We start from the raw sequence: 13,753 nt of genomic DNA on the forward strand, positions 1-13,753 counted from the left end.
ATCTGTAAATGAAAATATATGTAGTGTGTATATATTGTTTTTTGTTTTATATGTCTGAAACAAATAAAGATACAATACAATACAATACAATACAATAGATGAGGAACTTGCATATTTTTACTTGAATTGAATTCCTGGCGGCGCAGTTTCTCTTCTAGACTGTTCCCCTACTATTGCTGGGATAAATACACTTACCAGTTACACACCAGAGGATCGCTGTAGTAAAATGATGCTATCAGCAAGTGGAAAAGTTGAATCTTTCTGCCATATTGTTCAAAACTCTTTCCAAAGTTATTACTAGTTTCACCTCAGATTTTACTAAATATCCTCATTCAGCTTGACATTTCATTCAATTTGAAACTTCAAATTTGGAATTGACCAAAGTGTCACTGTGTGTCCATTTAATATGCCTCAGAGAACAGCAGCTTGTCAGGTGTAATAAGGTATAATCCTGCAAAGGCATAGCTCCACAGCCCAGCATGTAATGCATATTAATGCAGCTGGCTGAGCAGAGGAATATACATCTGCCTGCACAGACAAACAAGCCCTACAGCAAGAGCACCATGAGTCTTTAAATACATAACTGAGTGGCAGCCAAATGGGGTTTCCTAGCAGACTAACACCTGCAACAGAACACCTTTTGTTTTACCCCCAGTTGTGCAGGGACGCAATGTAGCACATGAGCTGTGAATGAAAATGAGAACTGCATGTTCAAGTGAGTTGCAGAGCTTACTAAAACTACTCATTAAAGACAGGACCGTAAACAGCACACGGCACACACCCGAGGGCATGCACATACACCAAACTTGCAAAGTGACACACTTTGGCTTCATCAATTCTTTATCAATTGCTCCAGCGCTGTATCGCTTGCTATAAGAATAAGCGCTTGAACTGGGTCTTGAGAAAAACCCTTAATATCAAAACAGCTCCGGGCTGCATTATCCAATAAATTTGCTCCATTGTTAAAAATGAAGAAAGTAATCTCCCATGGTGCTGCTGGCAACTAGGTCAGACACACTCAATATTCTCTGCCAATAAGCCAGTATGGAAATGAAACAGATCTGTTGTGCAGCGTGCACATGAACCAGTGTGAATGTACACAGGAGACATGCGCACAGCTGTACATTTCATATTACATAACATGTCAACCTTGCACCCTAGCAACTAAACACTTTACATACCATTCAAATCATGTTTACCCAAGTCACTTTGCTGCCCCTCCTTCATTTTTCATGCATTCTTCCACAATTATAAGACCCGAAGCTCTGTTAGACTGTTTTAAAAATAACAAAAATATTGGTCTTGGAGGAATGATTACTTCCTGGGTGTACTTTGGTAGTACTTTTGTATTCTCTAGTGAATCACCATACTCTGAGATCAGGTTTTAAGGTTTGAATTACCTCTGAATGACAAAACGTCATCTTGTTTTGAACCAAACACAGTGAATTTCTTGTTCACTTGTGAGAAGCACATAAGTAAACACTAGCATTACGAGTACCGTGTGTACCTATCTGCTTGGGTGGAATAGAAAAAACCCATAATCAGTACCTATGCTTTGAAAGAGGCTATAATTTTTGTGAAAATGAACCTGATAGCTATACAAATATATCCAGCACAATACGCTTTAAATGTAACTTTAAAGGAATTGATCCAATACACAGGCGATGGACAAGTGTGCTCTCAGACATACATAACTGCTGTATGTGGTTAGGTGTGTGTCCCCCACATGGCTTGTGGCAAACTGCAAACGGGACTTCTTATGGTTTTCTGTTAACAATGGCTTTCTTCTTGCCACTCTTCCATAAAGGCCAACTTTGTGCAGTGCACGACTAATAGTTGTCCTATGGACAGATTCCCCCACCTGAGCTGTAGATCTCTGCAGCTCGTCCAGAGTCACCATGGGCCTCTTGGCTGCATTTCTGATCAGCGCTCTCCTTGTTTGGCCTGTGAGTTTAGGTGGACGGCCTTGTCTTGGTAGGTTTACAGTTGTGCCATACTCCTTCCATTTCTGAAAGATCGCTTGAACAGTGCTCCGTGGGATGTTCAAGGCTTGGGAAATCTTTTTGTAGCCTAAGCCTGCTTTAAATTTCTCAATAGCTTTATCCCTGACCTGTCTGGTGTGTTCTTTGGACTTCATGGTGTTGTTGCTCCCAATATTCTCTTAGACAACCTCTGAGGCCGTCACAGGGCAGTTATGGAGCTGTTTTGCAAAGAAGAATGGGCAAGGATTTCAGTCTCTAGATGTGCAAAGCTGGTAGAGACAGACCCTAAAAGACTGGCAGCTGTAACTGCAGCAAAAGGTGGTTCTACAAAGTACTGACTCAGGGGGCTGAATAATTACGCACACCCCACTTTGCAGTTATTTATTTGTAAAAAATGTTTGGAATCATGTATGATTTTCGTTCCACTTCTCACGTGTGCACCACTTTGTGTTGGTCTTTCACCTGGAATTCCAATAAAATTGATTCATGTTTGTGGCTGTAATGTGACAAAATGTGGAAAAGTTCAAGGGGCCGAATACTTTTGCAAGCCACTGTAGTAATCTCTGGATTGTAGGGGGAAATTGTTCCTTGGACATGCTAAAAGGATGCAGGAGCAGTGGCTTAATTTCAGTTAAAATAGGTCAGTGGACATTCTTGCTCCTTGTGCTATGGTTTGGGTTCAGTTAACAACCCTATATAAGGTATATGATATTTCATTTCCATGAAGTACCATAATTTAGCCACTAATACAGAATGCTAATACATTACACCTCTCTAAATTATCAGTCTGGTTACACAAACACATCACGGCAATCACAGATTATTTTCTCTCTTATGAAAGCAACGATTGCAACCGGCCTCCCATATCAATGGCGCAGCCACGACTAGAAGGATTTTACAAAGCAACATTATTTAAGTAATGTAATCTTGTTTACATAGGATAAATCTGCTTCCTAGTAAGGTTGACCTTCCGGATATGTTGCTCTGACAGCCAATCCAACAACTGTTTCAAAGTAGCAAGAAGCTGGGATCACACCGACAATTTAATCCAGCTAAAACGTTAATCCACAAATGGAGAACAGATATACCACTGAAGAGGCAAAGGAAGAGACACATACCAGGATTGAAACACCTCTTAATAACAAAAAACATTATGATAGATCGACTAAGGAGACATTCCTTTCTCTTTCTTTTGTCTTCACTGAGTGGCGAGGCAGTCATTCCAAATACTAGAGGAAATATGAGACCGGTCACCAAAAGTTCACCAGCCTGGAAAACTTTTGTGTATTGCTTGCACAACTTGTGCTGGCTCATAACCTCATAATCAGCTCTTTGATGATGTGGAGTTGTCTAAGGAGTCTGCTGTGTGCACCCGTTTTTGCAAATCGTATTTATTTTTTAATTGTATGCTCTATATTTGGTTTATTTCATTTGTACTTGGGTTACAGCCTCGAAGGTAACTTACCTGGGTCATTTGTTGTGTATTTACTGTTATCAAGCAAAGACACAAAGTACAGTTTGAATGACTCATCTTCCACCAGCTGTTTGCTCACTCCACTTTCAAAATCGTGCCAGCAGCACAGCCTTGAGGCTTTTTCCAATCCAGCTGCTGAGGTGTAAAAAACAAAAATCAATTGACCATGAGCTACTGACCCCCTCCACTAAGTTAACTATCAAATGATTATTGAACTTGCAGCTACAGCTACATGAAGCCCGACTCTACTACACAGATGGAAAAGCTGTAATATTTCTTTCTAGCTTAAGAAGAGAGTTCAGTTTGTCCTCTCTGCAAATTAGGCATAAGATCCCAAACTCTTCTTTTAGGACACAAACCAGGACAGAAGCTACAACACCACGGACTGCTCTAATCAAACAAAACGTAACAGCCATGACACAAACCCCATCATCCATACTAATTAACTGACATTTTATTTGCTTTGATATTAATCAATATATCAAATAAGCACAGAAGGCATGGGAAAAATTACTATTTCATATGACCTGAATTGCATTTGCAAGCTTAGAGGTAACCTGACTAAAACACAAATGTATCTAAGCTACAATGTGACGCTCACGTTACTATCTCTGCTTCGAGTGCCTATGTAAATATCTTTAAAACAGTTATCAGCATTATTATTATAAAGAAGCGAATCATCTCCACATTCAACTACAGGCAAATATAGAAACAACGTGGGGAAAAGAGTTTTTGACAGCCACTCAAAGCATTTAAGGCACTGGAATAAAGGGATAAAGTTCTAATAATGTTACACTTTAAGTCTCACATCGTAGAAACCTCACATCCTTCTGCATCCTTGTTGGGCTGTTGAGAATCCAGAATTTGAAAAACAACTAAAATGAAAACCTAAAAACATCAGATCCGCTTGTTCTTTCCATGTCACAGATGCCTAACATAGACACACTGATCTGTTCATCCAAGACACTGTTATCCTGTTATCCTGGCAGTTCTTACAATGAACAGAGTACAAAGTCAGCACAGGATGGGATTTTTATTTGCATTCAAATCAGCGGAAGAGACATGAAGAGTTGCAAATGATAAAATGTAAATGAATGTGTTAAAAAGACAAAAGAATGAGAAAATGAGAGGATCAAAGCAACATAAACAGCGTCTCCTGCTGATGCTCATTAGCTACAAGATGCATTTGGAAAGTATGCTCCTCGTCCATACACGTTCCAGTAAATAAACACTGAAACACCTCCATGTCAGACAATCACATGTCCTTGTCTATACAAGCACGCAAGTAATTCCACAAAGTCAAACTACGCTGCCTACAGATACAGATTTGTTCTCTTTCATTGCATCACAGATTCATATCCAAACACAAGAAAACTGTTCCAGGGCATGTGGAGGCAGCGACACCGTAGCCACAATCTGAATGCCACAATCATTCACCTGCCTGACTGGCAGCTTGTTCTTTTTAGCAAGAAATACATAATAGACCTGAAGATAGCCCTGAAGATGAGTTCCAATTCCAACTATGTGTTGCCTGGAGCATGTAATAAAAGCCTAGTTGTGCTAGATTAAGTGGTGCTGTCTATTGGAACCACACACATGCTACTTAATTACTTTAGTAATTAAATAGCAATCCTAGACAGGCTATCCCATCTGTCAGGGAAGGAAAGGGGTCAGGATTAATGTGTGTAGAAGAGTAGGTGAACTCCAGAGCTTGTCACACACTACTTGGCTGCCACCCAGCTGTCTGGGTAATAAAGTAGAAGACTGATTAGCCCAGTTAGCCGGTTAGCTAATGGGCTAACTACAGCACCCTGCTGCTGAAGACTCAAAACTAATGAGACGGGACAAAAGTTAAAGAAGTGAGATTCATTCATGTGCTACTACTGGATACTCAAGAACACAGCACACATGTGGCAGTCTGCACAAAGACACTTAATTGCATGCAGACACAGACACTTAGATTCGTTCAAGTCTAACAGACTTCTAATCTGACATTTAGCCAGATGGGTTATCCCTAAATCAAGGTACAGGGATGAGGGAAGTGTAAGTGGGGGTTGTTTTTAGAAAAGACAAGCTGAAACCAAGACTGTTATAGCTAAGCATTAGGTTTGGATTCTTCTGACTTAACTTTGGCATGCTAGAGACATTTCTTGACATACGCACTACACTTCTTTACAATACCTCTAGCAGGAATTATTACATAAAGGTTGTCTGAGCAGGTTTTTGCATAGATCTTAGTTGTAGCTATGGAAATTATTGTTCATCTTAAAATAGATCTAACTCTATAAGGGTTGTAGCAATGCTAGAGTTTCCAACTTGATGCCGAAACCCAGGAAATACTCGATATTCATTAGCATTTTTAAGGAAAATTCTGACACCATCCTTGTCATTTTTTGAAAAAGTTACATTTTTAATTTTCATCTAATTTAAGACTACATTTTAGAAAGATAGGACTCCGGAGAACAGCAAGTGAGAACGTCTGTAGTGACTGAAAACCCCTCTCTGCTAACTGGACAAATGGAAACCTGTTCACCTGGGGTGTCCAACTCCAGGCCTCAAGGGCCAGTGTCCTGCAGGTTTTAGATGTGTCGTTGATCCAAAACAACTTGTTTTAAATGGTTAAATGAGCTCCTCAATATGTTTTGAAGTTCTGCAGAGGCCTGGTAATGTCTAACCATCTGATTCAGGTGTGTTGACCCAGGGTGAGATCTAAAACCTGCGTACACAGATGGACAAATTTCTGGTACCATAAATTACACTTCAGTTTGCAGCCCTTCACGTCCTCAACCCTGCTCCTCAGGCCTGAACGACTAACATTTAACTATGAACTAACTTCTGATAACTGTGTTGTGCAAATTATTATCTAATCCTACGTTCACTTTTGGTAGCCTTTAGTATTTAGAGTTTTTTGACTGGTGTTTTAGGTATTTTCACACCTAACCTTTGCAGTTAAATATTGTAGTTAAATGTTAGGGTTAGATTGATCTGTACATCTGTAGGTTTAACTTTGTATGTAAAGAGCCAGTTTGACTGTAAACCAGCCCAGAACAAAAAAGAAAACATGTCAAAATGAGATGCAATACTACCAACAGACCTTAAAATAAGACCACAGTATTGACACAATACTTAATGAGACTATACTGTAGGTTTGCTGTGTGATGTGAAAGATGTGAAATCCCCACATTTGTTTAGAAAACTAGTGTTTAGAAATTATATAGTTTTGTAGAAAGGTCATTAATGATTAATCAGTAGGAAGCCTGGTATGAAGTGTGAACTTCTTTTTGTAGTATGAGCAGAATTTTTGAGCAAGCACCCAATCAGAAAGCCCAATTTCTTGCAATAAATTTCACTGTGCTTTTCCGCAGCAGAGAAACAAGTGGTCTCGTTAGCAGCCATAAAAATCTTACAAATCTTACAAATCTCAGTGGAGCGCACATAACTCACAAAATGTCACTGTTTTTATAGTTTTGTGTTAAAAAGTAGTTTGTGCAAAGTGGCAAACTTTCTATACTTCCACCTTCTAAAACATCAAGAATCACAACTTTCTTTAAAATGTAGTTTGTGCAATATTGTCTGATCTTATTTAGAGTACACTGAAAAGGATTAGATCATTTTTCAATAGCTTTTCAGCAATGTAGCTCACAAGCTATTTCTCAGCTTACCTTGACTTGTGCTCTAATACGCTAATATGCTTAAAACAGCTAATGTGTAGACAATATTTTTGATTGATATTTATTTCCACCTTTTGTTACATGGAATTGTTTTAATAAAATAAAAAGTGACATGTTTAAAAGTCTTTTAGTGTTTCATCAAATTGATTCTGAACATTTAGCCCATGAAAAAGAAAAGCGACTCATCAAATAAACACAGACCTCCAAAGAAGTCAACGTACACATTAAGGCAAGCCTTTTATACCACAAATAATAATAATCACAAATATTATTATTTTGGTCAACTCTTATCTTAGCTATGTGTTAACACTGTTAAAACTTAACGAACTTCATGTCATTTTTTGAACATCAGTCTTTTTACAATGGAATTCTTTCAACTTTAAATAACTGAAACACACAAAAAAACAGCTAACCCCACTAACCCACAGCCCCCATTATGGGTGAAGACGGCCCAGTTAGCAGCCTTGGGAGAGCTGACCGCAAACTGTTACACACTGCACAGAGAGGACCATGTCAGAGAACCTCTGTGATCATGAGCAAGTGCAATTAAATTTTACTTTTTCTACATACAGTGGGGCAAAAAAGGATTTAGTCAGCCACCGATTGTGCAAGTTCCCCCACTTAAAATGATGACAGAGGTCAGTAATTTGCACCAGAGGTACACTTCAACTGTGAGAGACAGAATGTGAAAAAAAAATCCATGAATCCACATGGTAGGATTTGTAAAGAATTTATTCGTAAATTAGGGTGGAAAATAAGTATTTGGTCACCTCAAACAAGGAAAATCTCTGGCTCTCACAGACCTGTAACGTCTTCTGTAAGAAGCTTTTCTGTCCCCCACTCGTTACCGTATGAATGGCACCTGTTTGAACTCATCATCTGTATAAAAGACACCTGTCCACAGCCTCAAACAGTCAGACTCCAAACTCCGCCATGGCCAAGACCAAAGAGCTTTCGAAGGACACCAGGAAAAGTATTGTAGACCTGCACCAGACTGGGAAGAGTGAATCTACAATATGCAAGCAGCTTGGTGTGAAAAAATCAACTGTGGGAGCAATCATCAGAAAATGGAAGACATACAAGACCACTGATAATCTCCCTCGATCTGGGGCTCCACACAAGATCTCATCCCGTGGGGTCAAAATGATCATGAGAACGGTGAGCAAAGATCCCAGAACCACACGGGGGGACCTGGTGAATGACCTGCAGAGAGCTGGGACCAAAGTAACAAAGGTCACCATCAGTAACACACTACAACGGCAGGGAATCAAATCCCGCAGTGCCAGACGTGTTCCGCTGCTGAAGCCAGTGCATGTCCAGGCCCGTCTGAAGTTTGCCAGAGAGCACATGGATGATACAGCAGAGGATTGGGAGAATGTCATGTGGTCAGATGAAACCAAAGTAGAACTTTTTGGTATAAACTCAACTCGTCGTGTTTGGAGGAAGAAGAATACTGAGTTGCATCCCAAGAACACCATACCTACTGTGAAGCATGGGGGTGGAAACATCATGCTATGGGGCTGTTTTTCTGCCAAGGGGACAGGACGACTGATCCGTGTTAAGGACAGAATGAATGGGGCCATGTATCGTGAGATTTTGAGCCAAAACCTCCTTCCATCAGTGAGAACTTTGAAGATGAAACGAGGCTGGGTCTTCCAACATGACAATGATCCAAAACACACCGCCCGGGCAACAAAGGAGTGGCTCCGTAAGAAGCATTTGAAAGTCCTGGAGTGGCCTAGCCAGTCTCCAGACCTCAACCCCATAGAAAATCTGTGGCGGGAGTTGAAAGTCCGTGTTGCTCGGCGACAGCCCCAAAACATCACTGCTCTCGAGAAGATCTGCATGGAGGAATGGGCCAAAATACCAGCTACTGTGTGTGCAAACCTGGTAAAGACCTATAGTAAACGTTTGACCTCTGTTATTGCCAACAAAGGTTATGTTACAAAGTATTGAGTTGTATTTTTGTTATTGACCAAATACTTATTTTCCACCCTGATTTACCAATAAATTCTTTACAAATCCTACCATGTGGATTCATGGATTTTTTTTTCACATTCTGTCTCTCACAGTTGAAGTGTACCTCTGGTGCAAATTACTGACCTCTGTCATCATTTTAGTTGGGGGAACTTGCACAATCGGTGGCTGACTAAATACTTCTTTGCCCCACTGTAGATCTTGTTGACCGAAGGCTCTTTAAACATCTTGGCTTGAGCTGAACAAGTCGGAACCATGCTGTTGGACAAACTCAATTTTACACCAATGATCTTTTTTTCATTATTATGTATAAGGTCTAAATCTATATTAATGTACCCGTGACAGGTCTATACCAATATAGTCAGTGTGTGGAGATTTTTGACCACATGCCTGCCAAAGAACAATCCACCCAACCTCACCTTGGTGATAAATATATATATATATTCTAGGGTAAATATATAAATATAGGTTTCACTCTAAGATATAATGGTGGTATAATTTATTGCTGATATTTGGAGATTATTAGCTAAACTAGGGCTGGTCAATTAATCAAAAATGAGTGAAAAACAACCTCTAATTAACATAATCCTGCAACTTGCAGACTTTTTTTGGCATAATATCTGCTGGGTGAGCTATCAGTATATTATATACACATCTAAAAGTGCATGCAATAGCACAGTATACTCTTTTGCCTTTGTGTTGCTGCTCTTTGCCCAACTATAACCTTGTATTTAGTACTTGTGACAAAAGGGTGGGCTGGACCAAGGGTCAAGATAAAAGCAAGCATGTGTTACAATGAAAGACATTATAATCATGGAGGCCTGTGAAAAACCTCTAGTAATAATTTCCAGGGTGAGGCAAACAACACCCACATAAAAATGACTTTACGGGTCAAGCTGTGAATCTGAGTTGCTACCCACAGCCTACAGCCTTCTGTGTATCTATATACACTTTGCTTGCAACAGCTAAGCAAAAAGAAAACGGCTGTGGTGATTCCAGCTAAATTGACTGAGCACCTAACCTGAAGTCAGCAGATGGCTGATCGAGAGAAGAAACCTCCCTTCTCAGCTCATCGTCCATCAAGACAGCCACAGTGCCATCGCTAATCCCCTTCAGGACAAGCCCTCACTGGCAGAGGTCCCTAAACCCAGCACTGAGAGAGATAACGCTGAGAGTAATGCTCATATTCAGACTTTTAACATATTTGACAAATGTTTTGAGATGAATCTTTGAATTTAAAAAAATTGAATCTAGTTAAACCACTGACTGCACCCACTAATAAACAGTTATAGCAGTAGCTGAGGCTGAGAGGCTGGGACACACAGCTCACAGAGGCAATAAAGCTATTATAATATCCTTAGCAGCAGATTACTGTAATTTGTTTCAAAACAGCACTGCTTTTCAGTCGCAACTTACTTAAAAGACATGATGCTTGTTTTGAGCTTCAGTGTTATTTGCACCAGGTCATTATTACCTCGTATGTGTATCGCTAACTAACTCTGAAAAGATATGTAAACAGAACAGCTTTAAAGCAGGATTCAGGTTTCAGCGAGGTCTGTGTGGAGGGCAGGGTGTAACAGCATCACAATATGAAAAACTCCTCACTCAAACTGTTTGGTCAACTAGCTGTCAGCTTCAAAGTGATGCACGACAAGCAAATTAATTCCAGTGTAGGCACAGCTTAAGTTGTACCTGTGTGCCCATTTTGGTTGCCAAACTCCTAAAGAATAACCAAAAGGAGAGAAGAGGAGACATCCTCCTGCACTGTTACAAACTAAGCACTTATCTCTTTGCTGAAAAGCAGACAGTTTATCCATTCTCCCTGTTTTGTCTTTCACTGTATGTCAGGTGCTGTTGCGTTAGTTTGTGTACAAGCTGAGGCTCGTTTGATCTGTGCAAAGGGGAAAAAAATTACACTTGTTGCATCTTAGTTGTGGTCCATTATTTTGAAAACTGTAGTGTTTAGTCCCTTTGCTTTTAGACAGAAATCTGACTCCATTGAGGCGCCAGAGCTCATCACACCCACCCATCTGTGTTTCTACCAGATGTATCACAGTGTGTTTTGGAACAATCCCATGATCAGTTCTCTGCTTTGCATCCATTTCTTTTACAAAAGCATTTTTAGGCTGCAGGGAGAAGTAAAAGTGAGACACAGGAACAGCACAGCTCCTACTGTGTCTTACAGTCAGATGAAGGATGGAAAATAACAGTCTAAATATAAAGTAAAAATGGCCAACTATATCTCAGAATTGCTACATTTGGTAAAAACAATAATCTCATAATTTTAGAGGGAATTAATATGATTGTCAAAAAGATCACATTGTACCCAGTATTTACTGGGTACAATTTAATTTTCTTTAATTAATTTTTTTTAAATGTTTCAAATGTTTAAAAAGGGAAAACAAGGAACACCATAAATGATAAAATAATAATGATAATCATAATAATGAAGACATCCAACCACCTCTGGCCAGGTTACCGGAATAAATCCAACTTTAGCCTTGATAAGATATATTTTGCTGCTGCAGACAAGTATAGAAGATGGAGAGAAGGACTTACAACAAACTGCACCACAAAAGTCTATATTAGAGCATTAATATGATGGAGAGGAATATCTATTATACTGTATTAGGTATGCAGTGTGACAAATTTCACCAATGGTAAATGAACAAGTTCCTTTATAGTACCTTTCTACTCTATCTGAGCAATCAAAGCGCTTTACACAACTTGCCTCATACATCCATTCGCACAAGCACTTTTCTCTACACTCTTCTATCTAACATTCACACACATTCATACTCAGATGGATGCATCAGAGAGCAACTTGGGGTTATTATCTTGCCCACAGATATTTGCCATGCAGACTGGAGCAGACAGGGATCGAACCACCAACCAGTTTGTAGGTGACCTGCTCTACCACCTTAGCTTCAGCCACCCAAGCAATTGTCAAACTTTTTGAAACTTGAATTCCAGCAGAAATGACCATTTTAATAAGGTTTATAGCAATATGTTTAAGTATTTTAGCATGAAACCTGAGTACCTCTGATGATCCCCTGATTTACTATCCAGCACCAATGGCAACTATCTAATCTAGTATTATCATAGGGAGTTTCAAAGCAGGTCACTAAGAATTCAGATTGATTTGTTCATATCGATAAGCAGTTGTGTAAATGTTAGCTAATTCAGGTCAACATCAGAGAGCTCCCTGCTGCTCCAGGGATCTGCGTAGCTGCTGTCAGACAGTGGAGGCTCTGACAAAAATGACAAACAACTCCATCACTGATATTAAATTGTGAGTCCTGATCCCAGCAAACACAATTTTCAGTCCACTGGTGCAACAGATACACACTTTGTTGAACAGCAATATCACACTCGTGCTCTTGTTGTGCTGGTGGAAAGCATAAAAGTGTGCAAATTCTCCCATCAGGTCTAGTACAGCCTGAAGTTTTACTTAGCACACAAGCAAATGAGTAATGAGTTGTTTTTTTTTCACTACACAAAACCAGAGGATATGCTGCAAAGAATACACGACACTAATACATTTGTAAAACCTAACTGTGCTTAAAAAAAGCATATACCAAATTAAATATTGCACATTAAAACATACTGTTAACATGGATATAAAAAGGTAATTAATTTGATCAATTTAATTCTACTTTTTATATACTCAGATTTACACCTCTGTTAATATACATATTTCTATGCATTCATACATTTGTTTGTCTTCTTTATATATTTTTGTGTCCTTATATAGAGTAGATTGCTTGTTGAACACTTATTCAGTATTTTAGCTAACACTTTACATATGTACAACTTCAGTTTGAAATTTGTAACTGCACATGTAGTTTAACGTGGAGTTTCTAAAAATTACATGAATACTTTCTTTCTCTGACGTCAGTTTAAATGCTGGATTGCTTTCACCTTTTTTTAAATACAAGAAATGAAAGAGTTGCCTCGACATGGACTGCCACATTCAGTCAAAGGAGTGTGCTGTTGCTTTATTGCTGCTGTTGTCTTTAAAATATTAATAGAGATGTTGCTGACAAAAGCTGTCCCGCTGTTTGCATCTTTTTGCTTTCACTCTCTGTGAACCCTCGCTCTCCCCTCCTCTCTAAATTAACCCCATGTTCATCTCATCAATGCAGGCAACTTGAGCAACTTTGCAACTTTCACCTAATTTTGCAACTTTTCAAACCCCTTTCGCTAAAAAAAAAACCATCTACTATTTTCAATCATCCCCCACGAGCACATGGTCGTTTTTAATGCCGGCAAACATCAATCGGCAGCTGAGTTGAAAGGGCACTTGAATTTTTCTCAGGGTGGTATTTATACACATATATATAGCATCTACAGATATAGCATCTACAGATGGCATCACAGAATTTAACCATATACTAAATTGTCATAGAATTTGCAGTTAAAATAAGTTAATTGCAGTTCATTTAAATGCAACTGATTTCAGCATTGCAGGGTAGCTGCTTTGAAATGACTGGTTAACAGTTTAGCCTACATGGGCTGCTTGTATGTAACCATTTCATACTTCATAGCAAAAACAGAAAAATGTAAATGAACATCCACAGTTTTGTATTTTGCTCCAAAGCTGCATTTTGATAACAGATGCAGCACTTGCTACAGGCCACCCTCGCTGG

The 13,753-nt window shown here is 39.3% G+C and overlaps 1 protein-coding gene across 4 annotated transcripts in view; it reads right to left on the reverse strand.

Moving 5' to 3' along the window:
• The window catches only part of caskin2a (CASK interacting protein 2a), a 56,269-nt gene that overhangs the window by 38,522 nt on the left and 3,994 nt on the right, over positions 1–13,753 (reverse strand). The gene's annotated exons all lie outside the window — the stretch shown is intronic.

This window comes from Mchenga conophoros, linkage group LG8, assembly GCF_057382185.1.
Source record: "Mchenga conophoros isolate Kocher_MC1m ecotype Shallow Benthic linkage group LG8, M_conophoros_male_GT1.1, whole genome shotgun sequence".
Taxonomy (NCBI): Eukaryota; Metazoa; Chordata; class Actinopteri; order Cichliformes; family Cichlidae; genus Mchenga; species Mchenga conophoros.